Source organism: Hippopotamus amphibius, chromosome 3 (assembly GCF_030028045.1).
Source record: "Hippopotamus amphibius kiboko isolate mHipAmp2 chromosome 3, mHipAmp2.hap2, whole genome shotgun sequence".
In the NCBI taxonomy this organism is placed as follows: Eukaryota; Metazoa; Chordata; class Mammalia; order Artiodactyla; family Hippopotamidae; genus Hippopotamus; species Hippopotamus amphibius.
Genome location: NC_080188.1, coordinates 156,729,284 through 156,742,004, shown reverse-complemented (window position 1 = coordinate 156,742,004; position 12,721 = coordinate 156,729,284). Strand labels below are relative to the sequence as shown.

Below are 12,721 nucleotides of genomic sequence, written 5' to 3'. Positions count from 1 at the left end.
AATTGTTATATCTTCTTCTTGAATTGATTCCCTAATCATTATGTAGTGTCCTTCTTTATCTCTTGTAACAGTCTTTATTTTAAAATCTATTCTGTCTGATATGAGTATTGCTACTCCAGCTTTCTTTTGACTTCTATTTGCATGCAATATGTTTTTTCATCCTCTCACTTTCAGTTTCTGTATGTCTCTAGGTCTGAAGTGGGTCTCTTGTAGACAGCATATATACAGGTTTTGTTTTTGTATCCATTTGCCAGTCTGTGTCTTGGTTGGAGCATTTAATCCATTTACATTCAAGGTAATTATCTATATGTATGTTCCTATTACCATTTTCTTAATTGTTTTGTTTCTGTTTTTGTAGGTCCTTTTCTCCTCTTATGTTTCCTGCTTAGAGAAGTTCCTTTAGCATTTGTTGTAGGGCTGGTTTGGTGGTGCTGATTTCTCTTAACTTTTGCTTGTCTGTAAAGCTTTTGATTTCTCTGTCAAATCTGAATGAGATCCTTGCTGGGGGAAGTAATCTTAATTGTAGGTTTTCCCCTTTCATTACTTTAAATATATCCTGCCACTCCCTTCTGGCCTCCAGAGTTTCTGCTGAAAGATCATCTGTTATCCTCATGGGGGTTCCCTTGTATGTTTTTGGTTGCTTTTCTCTTGCGTTTTTAATATTTTTTCTTTGGTTTAATTTTTGTTAGTTGGATTAATATGTGTTTTGGTGTGTTTCTCCAAATCAACAGAATTAGAAATGAAAAAGGAGAATAACTGATATCGCAGAAATACAAAGGATCATGAAAGACTACCACAAGCAACTATATACCAACAAAATGGACAACCTGGAAGAAATGAATAAATTCTTAGAAAAATACAACCTCCCAATACTGAACCAGGAAGAAATAGAAAATATGAACAGATCAATCACAAACACTGAAATTAAAATTGTGATTAAAAATCTTCCAACAAAAAAAAAAGCCCAGGGCCAGATGGCTTCACAACCGAATTCTATCAAACATTTAGAGAAGAGCTAACACCTATCCTTCTCAAATTCTTCCAAAATATAGCAGAAGGAGGAGCACTCCCAAACTCATTCTATGAGGCCACCATCACCTTGATACCAAAACCAGACAAAGATGTCACCAAAAAAGAAAACTATAGGCCAATATCACTGATGAACATAGATGCAAAAAACCCCAACAAAATACTAGCAAACAGAATCCAACAGCACATGAAAAGTGGGGTTTATCCTAGGAACACAAGGATTCTTCAATATATGCAAATCAACCAATGTGATACCCCATATTAACAAATTGAAGGATAAAAACCATATGATAATCTCAAAAGATGCAGAGAAGGCTTTTGACAAAATTCAACACCCATTTATGATAAAAACTCTCCAGAAAGTGGGCATAGACGGAAACTACCTCAACATAATAAAAGCCATATGTGATAAACCCACAGCCAGCATCATATTCAATGGAGAAAAACTGAAAGCATCTTCTCTAAGAACAGGAACGAGACAAGGGTGCCGACTCTCACCACTATTATTCAACATAGTTTTGGAAGTTTTAGCCACAGCAATCAGAGAAAAAAAAGAAATAAAAGGAATCCAAATTGGAAAAGAAGTAAAACTGTCACTGTTTGCAGATGACATGATACTCTACATAGAAAATCCTAAAGATGCCACCAGAAAACTACTAGAACTAATTGATGAATTTAGTAAAGTAGCAGGATACAAAATTAATGCACAGAAATCTCTGGCATTCCTATATACAACAATAAAAAATCAGAGATATTAAGGAAATATTCTCATTTACCATTGCAACACAACAAAAAGAATAAAATACCTAGGAATAAACCTACCTAAGGAGGCAAAAGACCTGTATGCAGAAAACTATAAGACACTGATGAAAGGAATCAAAGACAACACAAACAGATGGAGAGATATACCTTTTTCTTGGACTGGAAGAATCAGCATTGTGAAAATGACTATATTACCCAAAGCAATCTACAGATTCAATGCAATCCCTATCAAATTACCAATGGCATTTTTCACAGGACTAGAGCAAGAAATTTTACAATGTGTATGGAAATGCAATAGACCTCAAATAACCAAAGCAATCTTGAGAAAGAAAAATGGAACTGGATGAATCAGTCTCCCTGACTTCAGACTATACTACAAAGCTACAGTAATCAAGATAATATGGTACTAGTACAAAAACAGAAATATAGATCAATGGAACAGAATAGAGAGCCCAGAGATAAACCCATACACATATGGGTACCTTATCTTTGACAAAGGAGACAAGAATATACAATGGAAAAAACACAGCCTCTTCAATAAATGGTTCTGGGAAAACTGGACAGCTACATGTAAAAGAATGAAATTAGAACACTTCCTAACACCATACACAAAGATAAACTCAAAATGGATTAAAGACCTAAATGTAAGGCCAGACAGTATAAAACTCTTAGAGGAAAACATAGGCAGAACAGTCTATGACATAAATCACAGCAAGATCCTTTTTGATCCACCTCCTAGAGTAATGAGAATAAAAACAGAAACAAACAAATGGGATCTAATGAAACTTAAAAGCTTTTGCACAGGGGCTTCCTAGGTGGTGCAGTGGTTAAGAATCCACCTGCCAGTGCAGGGGACATGGGTTCAAGCCCTGCTCCAGGAAGATCCCACATGCCTCGGAGCAACTAAGCCCATGCGCCACAACTATTGAGCCTGCACTTTAGAGCCTGTGAGCCACAACTGTTGAGCCCATGTGCTGCAACTACTGAAGCCCACGCACCTAGAGCCTGTGTTCCACAACAAGAAGCCATGGCAATGAGGAGCCTGCGCACCACAACGAAGACTAGCCCCCACTCACCACAACTAAAAAAGAAAGCCCGTGCACAGCAAAGAAGACCCAACACAGCCAATAAAATAAATAAATAAATAAATAAATAAAATAAATAAATTAAAAAAAAAAACCTTTCGCACAGCAAAACAAACCATAAACAAGACAAAAAGACAACCCTCAGAATGGGAGAAAACTAACAAAGGATTAGTCTCCAGAATATACAAGCAGCTCATGCAGCTCAATATCAAACAAACAACCCCATCTGAAAATGGGCAGAAGACCTAAATAGACATTTCTCCAAGGAAGACATGCAGATGGCCAAGAGGCACATGAAAAGGTGTTCAACATCACTAATTTTACAGAAATGCAAATCAAAACCACAATAAAGTATCACCTCACAGTGGTCAGAATGGCCATCATCAAAAAATCTACAAACAATAAATGCTGGAGAGGGTGTGGAGAAAGGAAACCCTCCTGCACTGTTGGTGGGAATATAAATTGATATAGTCACTATGGAGAACAGTATGGAAGTTCCTTAAAAAACTAAAAATAGAACTACCACATGACCTAGCAATCCCACTCCTGGGCATATACCCTGAGAAAACCATAAGTCAAAAAGATAAGTGTACCACAATATTCATTGTGGCACTATTTACAGTAGCCAGGATGTGGAAGTGACCTAAATGTCCATCAGCAGATTCATGGATAAAGATGTGGCACATATATACAATGGAATATTACTCAGCCATAAAAAGGAATGAAATTGAGTTATTTGTAGTGAGATGGATGGACCCAGAGTCTGTCATACAGAGTGAAGTAAGTCAGAAAGAGAAAAACAAATACCGTATGCTAATGCATATATATGGATTCCAAAAATACAGCACTGATGAACCCAGTGGCAAGGCAAGAAGAAAGATGCAGATGTAGAGAATGGACTTGAGGACACAGTGGGGGAAGGGGAAGCTGGGACAAAGTGAGAGAGTAGCATTGACATATATACACTACCAAATGTAAAATAGATGGCTAGTGGGAAGCTGCTGCATAGTACAGGGAGATCAACTTGATGACTGGTGATGACCTAGAGGGGTGATATAGAGAGTGTGGAAGGGAGTCACGGGAGGGAGGGGACATGGGAATATATGTATAAATACAGATAATTCACTTTGTTGTACAGTGGAAACTGGCATAACATTGTAAAGCAATTACACACCAATAAAGATTTGAAGAAAAAAAAAAAACCCCAAACCCCACAGTGGAAACAAACCCATTACCACAAAGGGAACTTCTCCATAATGGCATTTTATTTTTTAAATAGACTTGAATGACCAATTCTCAAAAAATGAACAATAGAGACATGAGACTTCTCATTCCACTAGGGATACATTCTTGCAGTTTTAAGAAAACTTTACATTCAAATACACTTTTCCCTCTCTCGTTTAAACAAACATTTCTAGAGAAAAATAGTTTCCCAACATATTTAAGTAATTGACAAATTAATATTTGAAAAACAGAACATAATTTATATTTGCATGCATATTTCTTCTTTTTTAAAATAAATTTATTTATTTATTTATTGGCTGTTGGGTCTTCATTGCTGCGTGCGTGCTTTCTCCTGTTGTGGCAAATGGGGGCTACTCTCGGTTGCAGTGAGTGGGCTTCTCATTGTGGTGGCTTCTCTTGTTGCGGAGCACGGGCTCTAGGTGTGCAGGCTTCAGCAGCTGTGGCACGTGGGCTTAATAGTTGTGGCTCTTGGGCTCTAGAGCACAGGCTCAGTAGTTGTGGTGCACAGGCTTAGTTGCTCCATGGCATGTAGGATCTTCCTGGATCACGGCTCAAACCTCTGTTCCCTGAATTGGCAGGTGGATTCTTAACCACTGCACCACTAGGGAAGTCCCTGCACACATATTTCAATCTCACATATATATTAAATTGGGAAAACTAAATTTGAAGTGGAAACTACTACAAAAGTCTATTTTGGTAAGCATAACAATCTTGGGTTGAAAAATACTTCCTTGAGGGTTTGTAAAAAAAATTACTTACAGCCACCCCTTATTTCTAAAAGTGCTACATTCTTGAAAAGCATGTGACAGTGGGTACAGCAAAACTTCAACTCTATGTTTATTTCAGAATTCCTGAATTTATTCTGTTCAGACTTAGCTTCCTAATCTGCCTCACCCGACATTACAAAGGGAAGGATCACTTACAGGGCTTTACAAACATGTCCTCAGGGAGTAAAACAACATTTACTCTGGTCCACTCTTGATTCCTCATTCATATGCTTCTCAAGGCAACGTTTTTTGGCCCAATTTGTGCTACTAACTATAATACTGTGAAACAAAACCTATAAAAGTGTAATTTGAGTTAGAGTGGCAGTCCCTTCTCTTTGGCCACGAGCTCATTTGAAGGAGGCCCTGCATGGTGTGAGGACAGAGAAGAGGCCTGGGATCTGTCCCGCCTGAACATCAAGAGCTACCTTTGCTGTTTCCATCCCTTTGCGTGATCTACAGCAAATCCACAAAGTTAAGTTTGCTTTTCTGAAATATGGGGCTTCATTTTTACTGTGCCCTTTACAGATGAGGTGAGGAGCCCACAAAAACTGAGATTCTGATGCAATTTGAGGTTATCTGATAAATTTATTCCCTACAAACTGCCTACATTTAGATGACATGTTTAAAGTAAGACATCTCTTTATTCAAGTGGGGAGAGAAAACCACCTTTAGCCAGAATTTAGAATGGATTCTAACTCTCTTAAAGAATTATATTCTTTTTAAGAAAACTACAAGTTCACAGTGTTCACTTTGTCCTGAGCTGGCATTCCTGCTATGGGTGTTAGAGCTGTCTAACATTGTACAGGAGACTGAAACTGACACTGACTTCTTGATTTCTTAGACTGGTTTATTGTTATTAAAAGGGATGAAGAACAAATGCCAGACATAAACTTTATAGCTTCCCTAAATCACCAAAAGTTTACAAATTTTAAAAAATAGTATTTAAACCTATTAACCGTAAGAGTGTATTCTGGTATTATTCTTAGTTAAGGAAGTCAAACTTGTTCAAATTTCCAATATTCAGTGTTCTTGTTTTTAATGTCTAAGTGTTGAAGTAGTGTACACATATTTGTAAAGGCTTTTTATAATAAACAATATATAAAACACATTTTAAGAGTTGGCTTTAATCTTTGAATAGAAAAGATTTCAAAATCACTTTCTTTACTAATGAATTTTAATTAATTAATTAAATTTAATTTTGAATTATATTTCTCTGAGTTTGGAGATTTTATTTAAAAATCACATTTTCAGGATTCCCTGGTGGTGCAGTGGTTAAGAGTCCACCAACCTGTCCAATAAAGAGCTTTAAAAAAAAAGGAAAAGAATCCACCTGCCAACGCACGGGACATGGGTTCGAGCCCTGGTCCGGGAAGAGCCCACATGCCCTGGAGCAACTAAGCCTGTGTGCCACAACTACTGAGCCTGTGCTCTAGAGTCTGTGAGCCACAGCTATTGAGCCCACATGCCAGAAGTCCATGCACCTAGAACCCATGTTCCACAATAAGAGAAGCCACCGCAATGAAAAGCCCTTGCACTGCAACAAAGAGTAGCCCCCACTCGCCGCAACTAGGGAAAGCCTGCGTGCAGCAATGAAGACCCAACGCAGCCAATGAATAAATAAATTTATAGAAAAAATGAAAACTACATTTTCTCACCTTAATACTACCAGGGATACTGTGTTGACTTGCCCTGTAAATACTCATGTTATTAAAAGGAAAATATGCAAGATGTTCAATTCCAATTTCCTACATGTTCCAGAGAAGCATAAAAGATGGTGACTACATTGAAGCCACACTGAAATATTAGCATTGTGACTTAACAGTTGCATTCGTGAGAGTGGAAAAAACTAAAGAATAACTTTTTAGATTGTTTTTTTCCTTCTGGTTTCATTGAGACATAATTGACATACAGCCATACCTCAGAGACATTGCAGGTTTGATTCTAGAACACCACACTAAAGCAATTTATCGCAATAAGGTGAGTCACATGAATTGTTTGGTTTTTCCAATGCATATAAAAGTTCTGTTTACACTATCCTGTAGTCTATTAAGAGTGCAAGAACATTATGTCTAAACAACAATGTATATAGCTTAATTAAAAATTTTTTTTATTGCTAAACATGCTAAACATCACCTCAGCCTTCAGTGAGTCATCGTAGTGACATCAAAGATAACGGAACACAGATCACCACAACAAATAGAATAATAATTTAAAAAGTTTGAATTATTTCAAGGATTACCAAAATGTGATGCAGACACCTGAAATGAGCAAACGATGTTGGAAAAAAGGCACTGATAGACTTGCTCAATACAGGGTTGCCACAAACCTTCAATTTGTAAAAAATGCAATATCTACAAAGTGCAGCAAAGTGAAGAACAAGACAACATAGTATGTGTGTATCATACTGTATAGGTTTAAGGTGTATAGCATGATTTGATAATACGTATATTTTGAAATGATTACCACAATAAGTTTCTTTTAACATCTATTAACTCACATAGTTACCAAATTTTTTTTTCTTCCTTGTGATCAGAACTTTCAAGACCTGCTCTCTCAGCAATTTGCCAGTGCAGTCATCCCTTGATGATTTGGTTCCAGATCCTCAACCCCTTCCCCTGCAAATAAAAATCCAAATGCTCAAGTCCTTTATATAATATGGCATAGCACAGCCAGTCCTCCATATCTACGGATGCAGAACCGTTGGATATGGTTCTATGCAACACAGCATCACTAATTATAGTCACCATGCTGTACATTATATCCTAGTACTTGCTTATTTTATATCTGGAATTCTGTACCTTTTCCCTGCCTTCACCCAGTTCCTCCACCACCTGCAAACCCCCTACCTCTTGCAACCAAAAATCTGATTACTTTTTCTATGAGTGTGGATTTTCAGGTTGCACATATACTTAAGATCATACAGTATTTGTCTCTTTCTGTATGACTTATTCACTTAGCATAATGCCCTCAAGGTCCATAAGTGTTCTTGCTAATGACAGGATTTCCTTCTTTTTCATGGCTGAATAGTATTCCACAGTATGTATGTATATACATTTGCATGTATGTGTGTGTATGTATATATATATCTCATTTTCTTTATCAATTCATCCATCACTGAGCACTTAGTTTCCTTCCATTGCATGGTTATTGTAAATAATGCTGCAGTACACAGGGAGGTGCAGTTATCTCTTCCACATTGTGATTTCATTTCCTTCAAATATATACCCAGAGTGGAACTATGGGTGGTTCCATTTTTAATTTTTTGAGGAACCTTCATACTGTTTTTCATAGTAGCTGTACAAATTTACTGTAAATCTTAACATTGTAACAGAATCAAAAGATAAACAGATACACACATTTATGGTAACTATTTAGTGTGTCTGCTCTGCTGGAGTGGTTGATTTACTCTGGTAAGTGGTGAATGCATTGCTAAACTCTGTTTCCCCACAAGGTAAGGTAAAAAGATAACATCAGAGATGAACATAAGTACAGAAACTGAAATCCAGAAGCCCATTTTTGAAAATGGACAATTTTTTTTAAAACAGCATTTAAAGTAGTAGGAGTCACTGAACTAGGAAACAAAGGATTCTTTTAAAGTAATTTCAAATGCTCAACCAGTCTCACTCCAGAAACCCTTTTTCTATCCTTGTTTCGTATTTTTGATAACCTCCAAGACAAGAAATAGAGCAATCCCATACTTAGTAAATATTCCCTTATCTTAATTTAGAGCTAATGGGAAAGGCTACATAGAAACACACACTTTCCTAATATTGCAATTTAAAATGTGGCTCTGAGATGGAACCTTTAAAAAGGTAATGATTCCAAGAGTGTTTAAGTTCAGTAATGTCTCATTTACCCTTCACTGTCAAGGAAATCATGTGTTCTGGTTAGAAAGTCTTCTAAGTGACTAAAACTCACATTACACTGTTTTTCTTTTGTAACAAAAGACAACTTTCTAAAATCTATTATTCAAGTCCAATGTGAGTCACACAGGTAATTTTGAATTTTCTAGAAGCCACATCAAAAAAAAGAAAAGCAGGAAAATTAGTTTTAATATATTTTACTTAACCCAGTATCCATGGATTGTACATTTCTTTGCACTAAGGCTTTGAATCTGGTGTGTACTGTGCACTCAAGCTCATCTTACATAGGAAGAGCCACTTTTAACATCCTCAGCAGCCACTCAGGGCTACTGACTCTAGAGCTGGAAAACGCAGTTCCAGTCCCTGCTTAGGAAACTGACCACAATAGACAGACTACAACCCAATGTGGACCAGTCAGTTATTTACAGTACACCTGCCCCAGCAAAGACGTCGGGGTGCCTATCTCGTGTGAGAGCTACCTGTGTTAATTTTGGAGACTTTCCTATTTCTCCTGGTGGGGAGGCATCACTGAGAACCAGCACTGTTGCAGCATCACCCTCATTATACAGCAGCTCCCTCAGGAGTGTTCTGGAAAGCGACTCAATAGTTAAGCCTGTCACTGAATCCACCAACACCACTATGTTTTACTGTTTTTTGACATTAATACTTTTTTTGTGTGTAGTAGTGAAATTCTTTTCTTTAAGTAGAATTTTAAATAGAAATCCAATGTTCGACAAAGATAATTAAGCATTAATATAAACTTATACAAACATTCATTTGGTATAACTAAGCTATTTGAAGATGATTAAAATGTGGAAGTGAATTATTGTACTAATCACAGCTATATTATTACCTTCAGTATTCATTACATTAACTTCAACTGTTTACAGACAACTTGAAGCTCACAGCCCATCTGACAACTGCTTTCCTGGTTGGCTTTTGCCTCAAAGGAATCCTAAGAGAACCAAGCAGATACACAGGGCCACACTACCATTCTAGTTGGTGTGTTTTGTCTTCCCCTTTGCCCCTGAGATCAAATTCACTACTTTGTTTTTATCAAGAAACTGCCCTTCTTACTGGCCTTTGGAGAATCTTCTCCCAAACTCATGACTGTAACCTGGGGTCGTGCCTCAGTTTATAAGTGGTGGGAAATGTATCTCCTCTTTTCCTGGCTATGCAGATACACATTCTGGCCCAAAAAGAAGAACGTCCAATTCATTTCATTCAGAGACAGAAAATAGAGAGGGTTAAATGGTTTAAGGAAATGCATTTCATAATTTTCCAAAATCTGAGGATTTTTTGTTGGTGGTGGTTTCTCTTATGTATGTTAAAAATATCCAGGTCAAGGGAAACAGATAAATGCCTTTACAGAATTAATATTTACAAGTGAAAATTGAATTTCTTTACAAATTAAGTAAAATGTATTTTGGCTTCTGTTAAAGAACAATTTTCCTCTCTGCGCTTAAAATGAACAGATTCTGTGATTATTTCCCATTGAGCTGAAAAAATTCCTTCATGTTGTGGATTCATAGCTGCTAGAAAGTAGAAGAGCTAGACAGTCTGATGAGAGGACAAGGGGGACCTTACTCTATTGGCACCTATGTCAAAGCAAAAGCATGTCAATACACATTATTTTACATTAAAACAGGGAAGGTAGGAGAAAACATCAATAATCTAGCAAAGGGAACAAGAATCTTGGATGTCTACTGCCCACTTATCTTACTTCAGGTTATCGATATCTAAATATTCATTAAATATTTTTTCAGAAGATAGGACATCTCCAAAAAGAAATGCAATACAAACCAGATACCTTTTAATGATAAAAGCAAACCTTTCTCTCATCTCTTCTCAGAGAGAAACAAAATTTACTTGTCTTTGGCTCTCACCAGTTAGGCATGTGCTGAACAGAGGAAGGGAAAAGAGCTAAACGAGATTGTAACATCAAACCAAAAGGAAGCAAGAGTGGCATAAAAATGGGATAAAATCAATGATGGAGGAGAAGGGAAGTAGGCTGACATTTAGGTTCATAAATTATGGCTCTCCTGATTCTCATGAGGAGCTTGAAACAAGAATTCGGTTCAAGAAGCTACTTTACCTTTGAGGTCTCATAGACCATCTGGCAGATAAGCAGACTCTAAATTTGTGTGCAATCTGTTTACCTCTGAAACAACTTAGCCTCAAGTAAATAATGTAAACTCTTTTTCACAGAATGAGATTGTATGGAGAGAAATGGTCCTGACCTCTAGCACCCTAGAATTTGAGACAATACACAGAGCATGTATTGATAATGCCATGTAATATTATCTCAGAAATTGATTTTATGACATCATACATTTTCAGATGGAGCTTTTGCATTGAGGACAGTTTCTTCCTGTGGCAAATTGTTTTCATCTGAGGTAAGATCTCTGTAAAACTTATTAAATAACCTTTTATTTTCCTGGGTTGGATCTACATTTTGTACAGTGCTCTCTCAACTAATAAAAAAATCCTTATTGCTTACTAATTTCTGTTTAAATTTTTTTAAAGAGTTTGTTGAATACTTGAGAAGAGTGAGCCAAGTAGAAAAATGTCCCAGTTAATTTGATCTTTCAAGTTTTTGTTGCATGGCTTACACTCTCAGTACCAGAACTGGATTTATTAAATTCAAAAAACTTTAGAAAGATTCGTTTAAGCAGACATATTAAAAATTACAAAGTTTCTGGATCACTCATTATTAATAAAACATTAAAATAATTTTAAGTTATAACAAATAAGAGGCTCCAATCAAGATGGAAGAATAGAAGGACGTGGAGATCACCCCCCTCAAATACATCAAATACATCTACATGTGGAGCAATTGTCACAGAATATCTACTGAAAATGCTGACATAAAATCTCAGACACCTAAAAGTGCAAAAAAAGATCTCTACATAACTGGGTAGAAAGAAAGAAAAAAAAAAAAAAAAAAAAAAAAAGTGGAAAGGGACCTGCACCTCTGGGAGGGATCTGTGAAAGAGGAAAAGTTCCCGCACACTGGGAAGCCCCCTTACTGGCCAGGAGATTGGCTGGGACAAAAAGGGAGCTTCAAAGACTTGGGGGAGAGGGCACCAACCAGTTTGCAGCAGGCAGAACAGAGAGAAAACTGCACAGATTGTCCATGCCACCACCCTGCACTCCCCAGCACGAGACAGGCATTCACTTGTGTGCCTGGGGCCTGGGTGCTGAAACTTGTGCTTTAGAGGATGGATCCAGTGAGAGGACTAGGACTGGCTGTGCACAGACAATCTGAAGGGACTGGAATGTGGTATGGCTACAAGCTGAGGGTGTATATAGAAGAAACCTGGGCCTGCAATAGAAACAAAGGGTCACTGTTAAGGGGCGCACAAAAAGAGGGGAAACATCCACCATAAAAGCTTGACTGTTAGTGTGCTCAGAGTGGGTGTGGTGCCACCATTGAAAGCCTGTTGTTAACATGCATAACATCCACCATAGCAACCTCCTTCTCAGGTGCCTTAGCACCACCTTTGCGAACTTTTGAGTGTGCAAACACCAGCGAGTTTCCCATATGCAGAGGTGGGGCTGAAATCAGAGCTGATCCCCTGAGGGCTGTGTGAATTAGGAAATAGGGCTGAAAACTGCACTTTCTCCCCAAGACTGTGTGATCTGCAGGTTTATGTAGATTTATACCACCACTGGCTATGTAAATTTAGCACCTGCAGGACATCCGAGTGGACAGTAGGCTAGTGGGACAGGTCTAGCCTTAGCAGCTGTGGGCTTTGTAGGTGTGTGCATGTGGAGGCTGGGCCCAGCCAGGGCCTGGGTTGCTTCCATAGCTCTATGGTGATTCCAGGTGCATGATTATTGTGGTGCTAGAACCTGACTTCAGTGGATCTTCACCTCCAGATTTGCACTGGTGGCTTTGTGAAAACAATGCCTGAGGGACACCAGGGCCAATTGTTGGCATCCTCATGGTTGAGGCAGGGCTGAGGGC

The 12,721-nt window shown here is 37.8% G+C and overlaps 1 long non-coding RNA gene across 2 annotated transcripts in view; it reads left to right on the top strand.

Moving 5' to 3' along the window:
- Nucleotides 1-11,343, top strand: part of LOC130849402 (uncharacterized) — an 80,955-nt gene extending 69,612 nt beyond the window's left edge. Inside the window, exon 3 of one of the 2 annotated variants that reach the window (XR_009052735.1) lies at nucleotides 11,092-11,343. This is a non-coding gene — a long non-coding RNA (uncharacterized LOC130849402). Of the gene's footprint in view, nucleotides 1-731; nucleotides 4,306-11,091 lie in introns of those variants that run through there. The other variant, XR_009052736.1, reaches the window with a different exon arrangement.
- The last annotated feature ends 1,378 nt before the right edge of the window (nucleotides 11,344-12,721 follow it).